This window comes from Cibotium barometz, chromosome 38, assembly GCF_041138505.1.
Source record: "Cibotium barometz isolate CiBa-2024 chromosome 38, ASM4113850v1, whole genome shotgun sequence".
Lineage (NCBI taxonomy): Eukaryota > Viridiplantae > Streptophyta > Polypodiopsida > Cyatheales > Cibotiaceae > Cibotium > Cibotium barometz.
Window position 1 is genome coordinate 1324930 of NC_141083.1, and position 6210 is coordinate 1331139.

Genomic DNA, 6210 nt, shown 5'->3' on the forward strand with positions numbered 1-6210 from the left:
CATAGAAAGATGCATAAAGTAATTTTTTTATTATAAAAGTGTTATTCTTATTAAATTTGATTTCTATGCATAGAAGATGCATAAAGGAAGTTTTTTATTATAAAAGTGTTGTTCCTGAGGCAGTGATAACCATGTAGATGCGTCAAACCATCATATATGTACAAATCATCGAACAAAGATATGACAAAAACTTTGTCCATAGTCCTTGGTCATGTCCGTATGAAAAACCATGTAAACCAAGCTTTTCAACCATAATGTTTACCTGAAACAATTCAAGGTAAACAAACAACACAATGTTTACCTCGTACCCATTTGTGCAATCAATAGATACCTTTTGTTTTATTGCCACGAGAACCAAGGGGTCACCTGGGCACTTTTGGGCATTTGTTGATGTAGTCGTTTTAGTTCCATGTGGGAGTTTTTTATTGTGCCTTTCACCCAATTGAACAATGTTGTCACTGTGTGCCTAGTTGTGGAGGGCTTCTATCTGCATCTCCTTGCTGAACTTCTTTGTTTTTACCTTTAGGTTCCTTGTTAAGTCTTGTAGCCAGAGTGGGTACTTTTGTTGCTTTGGCAATTCCCAACCCATTTGGCTGAGTTTTCTTCTTTTTCCACACAAGGGTTGGCATGGTTCCTGCTTGAGTTAGGAGTTGATGTTGCACGCTCTTACCACCCTCTTTTTGATGATTCAAACTGTTTGTGGTATTGGCCACCACTAAGTTGGGTTTGGGTACCCATATTGCCTTGATAGTATCCTTGTGCTTACAGTAAGTCCCTTTGAACCCATAGCTTACGGAACCCTTGAGGTCTCTTCGGATGCTTGGAGTCCTGCCAATCGGCTCGCGTCAGCCAACAAGGTCTGACTTTTGAATTATTTGTAGGTTCTTCTTGTTGCAATCGTTATATCATTCATGGTGTCCTTGTTTGGTTGATCTTTAAGTTGATTCTTGGGCACCCACTTCTGTGTACCCTTATGGGGGCAAGCTTCGCGACGGAACAGATGTTGGTTCTATTCTCTGAGGTGTTTCCACTGCACTCGTTGTTTGTTTATCAATTATGATGTGCTTTCCTCTGTTTTTCAAGTTCCATAAGGGTATGGACATGACCTTCTTGCCTATGCTTAGCAATGCTGTTCTTTCTTCCCATTGGATATTGCATTTACTAGCATAGATCCAGGATCGTCCTAGAATCATCTCTTCTTGCATGGAACCTGCAGGCATGACAAACACCTTCCCGACCAAGGAATTATTTCTGATGGAAATGTTAACATTTAAATATCCCTCGACTTTTGAGGTTATCAAGTGAACACTACGAACTTGTGCATCAGTGGGTTCAAGGTGTGGTTTATCTAATGCTACCCAGGTTTCATATGAGATCAAGTTATGACTTGACCCCGTATCTATTAATGCAATGCTTGTTGCTTCGCCTTTAGCTGTAGTAAGTCCCACCTTGAGTCATGCTGGCTCAATGTTTAGTTCCCCTTCGTCCTCCAAAAGCATCACAGCAGCCATGTTGACTTGTATCAGTCTTTTGTGAGTAATTGTTTGGCTTTGGCCTCCCTAGCCTTAGCCTCTTCTTGTGCTTGCTGGATTTTTTCTTTTACAAGATGTTTCTATTGTTTTAAGAGATGTTCTTGCAAGAGCATCTCTTGGATCAGTGGTCCAAAATATTTTTTAAATTTACTTCCATTGACATAAACCTTCATTTGGATGCCGTCAATTGTCTCAATTCGAATAGACCCCTGAGGTGTAATTTTCGATATTCGGAATAGTCCGAGGCCTCGTTATTTGAGTTTCTTTTTCATGGAATTTCCAACACCATACATGAGGACACAGTCCCCCGTTTCCAGTTCGTTTTGCTTAAGGTTTTTGTCAAACCAATATTTTCTACGTAGTTTTTTGACCATGAGTCCATGTCATGCTATCAGTTTGGTCTCATCCAGTTTCTCCAAGTCAATTAACCTTTCAGCTAATGCATTCTCCATGAGATGCTCTTGTACAGCAATCCTTAAGCTTGGGACTAAATATTCCATGGGCATAACTGCTTCAATACCATAAGCTAGACGAAAGGGAGTATATCCCGTCATTACCTTATATGATGTGCGATAGGCCTAGAGGATACTGTCAGCTTATGTTCCCAGTTTGTTCGATTTGCTTCCAAGGTTTTTGTCAAGATAGTACACAAAATCTTGTTTGTACTTTTTGCTTGACCATTGGTCCTTGTCTGTGGATAATAAGGTGATGATTTTTGATGGATCAGTAAGAATCCTGCAAGTAAATGATCAATCACCTTATTGATAAAATGTGACTCGCGATCACTAACCAATTCTAATGGGCAACCGAACCTCGAGATGATTCGCTCGTATACAAATTTTACAATTGTTAATGCATCAGCTCTTTTTGAGGCTATGGCTTCTGCCCATTTTGTGAAATAGTACGTGGCCAACGATCATGTATCGGGCTTGGGAGGATGGATGTGCCGCTAGACTGATAGGTCCCACAAATTCTATCCCCCATCTCTCAAACGGTTGTCTTACAATAATAGGGGTGAGTGGCATCTTATCCTTTTGTTTTGGAATAGCGAAACGTTGACATTCTTCGCATCCTTTGACTGTAAATTCTATAGCGTCTCCGAATAACATAGGCCACCATAGTCTTGCTTGAAGCACTTTTCGAGTTGTGATTTCTCCAACAAAATTCTTGCCTGCTATCCCTGAATGAGCTTCTTCCAATATGGTGACGAACTCATCTTCTCTAATGCATCTTCTGAGCACATTATCTATTCCTAGCTTATATAGCTCTCCTACAACAATCAGTTGATAAGGTGCAGCAAGCTTGATAAGCTATCGCATTTTATCTTTGCTCAAAGGTATTTCCTTGCGGGAAAACCATAAGCTAGATACTCTGAGATTTCCTCACTCCCATCGGGTATCATGTCCAACTTGAATAAACAAGCATCATGGAAATCATCTTCATCAACACCAGTTGCTAGTTCCCCATTTGGAATTCTTGACATGTGGTCAGCCAACACATGTTGTGTCCCCTTTCTTACCGTGACTGTAAGTCAAATTCCAACAACAATAGCAACCATCGTGTGATTCTCCCCGTCGTGCAAGGTTTATCACCAAGTATAGTAGGGCTTGATGGTCTACGAAAAATACGGATTTGTTGGCCAAGAGGTAATGTCAATATTTCTTGACGGTGTAAACCATGGCCAATCCTTCTCTCTCTACGGTGGTGTAGTTCACCTCTGCATCATTCAGCTGTGGAGGCGACTAGCAAAGCAGACTCGATAGTCCAATTTGAACTCAGCAAGCTTGACTGTAAAGTCAAATTCCAACAACAATAGCAACCATGGTGTGATTCTCCCCGTGGTGCAAGGTTTATTCACCAGGTATAATAAGGCTTGATGGTCCACGAAAAATACGAATTTGTTGGCTAAGAGGTAATGTCGATATTTCTTGACGACGTAAACCATGGCCAATCCTTCTCTCTTTGTGGTGGTGTAGTTCACCTCTGCATCATTCAGCTGTGCTGACGACTAGCGAAGCAGACGATAGTCCAATTTGAGCTCAACAGGCTGGGCTAGTATGCAACCAATAGCAAAATTTGATGCATCAATATGCACATGAAATATGAGATCCCAATTGGGGGGTCATAAAATTGGTGCGGTTGCCAATGTGTGCTTCAATCAATCACATGCTTCCTGACACTCCTCATTCCACTCAAAGACAATGAGGAGCTTGTACAAGGGTCTGGCTATTTTAGCATAAAAAATTATGAAGCGGCAATAATACCCCACATGGCCCATAAATCTTTGCACACCCTTGTAGTTGGTAGGCAGTGACAGCTCCAATATCAGCTTGACCTTGCTTTCATCCGTGGATATACCATTCTTTGAGACAATGTGTCCCAATATCACACCATGCTTGACCCAAAACTGACACTTCAAGGGGTTCAGGGATATACGATATAATCGACATCGCTCGAACACTTTCCTCAAGCAGGCCAGATGGTCTACCCATCGAGAGTGTGCACACAGATCATCAATGAATACCTCCAACCACTTTTGTAAGTAGTCCTTGAAGGCTGTGCAGATCAACTGTTGAAAGGTTCTTAGGGCATTGGTGAGGCCGAACGGCATAACCTTGTATGCAAATGTCCCCCACATTGTATTGAAGGTTGTCTTGTGTTGGTTCCTCAGTGCTATGGACACCTAATTGTAACTGGAGAATCCATCCAAGAAGCTGTAAGCTTCTCTCCTAGCCACTCTTTCCAAGACATGTTCTGTATAAGGCAATGGATAATGGTCTTTCCTAGTGGCTGCGTTGATCTTTTTAAGATCAACACATACCCTAAGTTTTCCATTCTTTTTTGGCACTATCACGATGGGTGACAACCAATCCGTATGTTTCATCTCATAGTTGAAATCCGTATGTTTCATTTCATAGTTGAAATCCATATGTTCCATTTCATAGTTGAAATCCGTAGCAAGAGTTTGCCAATTTCCTTCTTTACAATTGCCGCATACTTAGGATTCATCTGTGTATGGTTTCTGCCTGGTTCGACCCTTCCATGATTGGAATCGTATGTTGTACTATCTCAGGTGGTACCCCCTTCATCTCTTTGTAATTCTAGGCAAAACAATCCTTAAATTCCTTAAGGAGAGCAATGAGCTCATCTTCTTCAGCCGAAGTCAAGTCCTTAGCAATGTATACGGGTCGAGCTTCTTCCCCTGGTCCCGCAATATCCACTTCCTTGACTTATGTCAGGCCATCGTATAATGCGGACAACCCCATCCTCCTTCACCCTTGTTGCCATCAATCGGACCACTTTCTGTTCGCCAATAGTATAGGTTTTGAAGTGGTCGGGTACTGAGAGCAAGTCTGGTTTGTCCTCATTTTCACTTTTGGTTTTAGCCATGATCTTTCTAGCCTCACGTTCTGCTTCTGTCAAGGCTTTATTATGTTTTCGACACCCAGCTTTTGTAAGCTTGGGTGTTTCTAGTACTTGAAGGTCGATTTTCTCTTTGTTCCTTCCCTCCAACGATATCTTACTCAACTCCTCACCCCAATCCTTTGAGAACTCATCATGTACCTTAGTGGCCTCAAGGTATCTCAACCACTGGACATCCGTGGGTTTTCTTCATAGTAGGGCATTTTTTCAGGCTATATATCGTTTCTATTTTCACCATCGTCTGAGGCGTTGAGCACTGGTGGTCAGCTTTGTGCTATGGTACCTTTTGTACTCGATGTCTCCTCTTCAGATTCCTCATCAATGGTCTTCCAATCAACCATATAGGTAGAGGTCGTGGGAACGATTCCAGATTCCACATAATACTGGGTCTCCCTCGGCTGCATTACATCAATGGTGGCCAACACATGCATCTAGTTTTCACTGAAGTCCAGAGGAGGAAGTGACGCATACATTTCCATTTCCTCTTCATCCTTGGGATCTCCCACCAAGGGCTGGCATATTTGTATAGAAGTGGTCCGTTCCATTGTGACCGAATCATTGTGGTCCGTTCCTTTGTGACCGAATCATTACCGAACAACTGCCCCTCCACCACTGGGGTGTGCTTTCCATGTTCTCAAATCAATCTTTAAGATTTGTGAATCCCTACGTACATACATGTGATCCAAGGCCCAATCATGCACCAATTTGGTTTCCCTCATGAAGGGTCTCCCCAATATTATGTCATATGAATTAGGTTGGCATAGGAAGTCCATGGCCACAAATGTATGATGGTAATGAAACGTAAAGAGTTTTAATTTAACATTCTCCAAAAGCCCAATGGGCCTCGAAGATGTTCCGTCGGCCATTTTAATGATTGGATATGCTTTTTTAGATCAAGTTTTCCCCAGTTTTCCCAGCAACGTTTCGTGATAATGCTAACCCCCACGCCACCATCCAGGATAGCCCCAATGCCTGGTACCCATTATGATGAATCAGGATTGTAGCATTTGTGTTGTCACTTTCATAGTAGCGTCCTAGTTGATTAACTAGTATCTTAATGACTCGGGATTTCCTTGTATGCCTCAAGGTCCTTTTGGCTAGAGGTGGGGGCACAGCCTCATCTATAGTATCAGCTAGCTTTAGTCCACCTTCTACCCATTCTTTTACGTCTATCCATAGGGTTAGTGAATTGCATAACAGTTACCCTAATGGCATTTGTATAGGCATGGACAGCACAACCGCGAGACTTCCTATG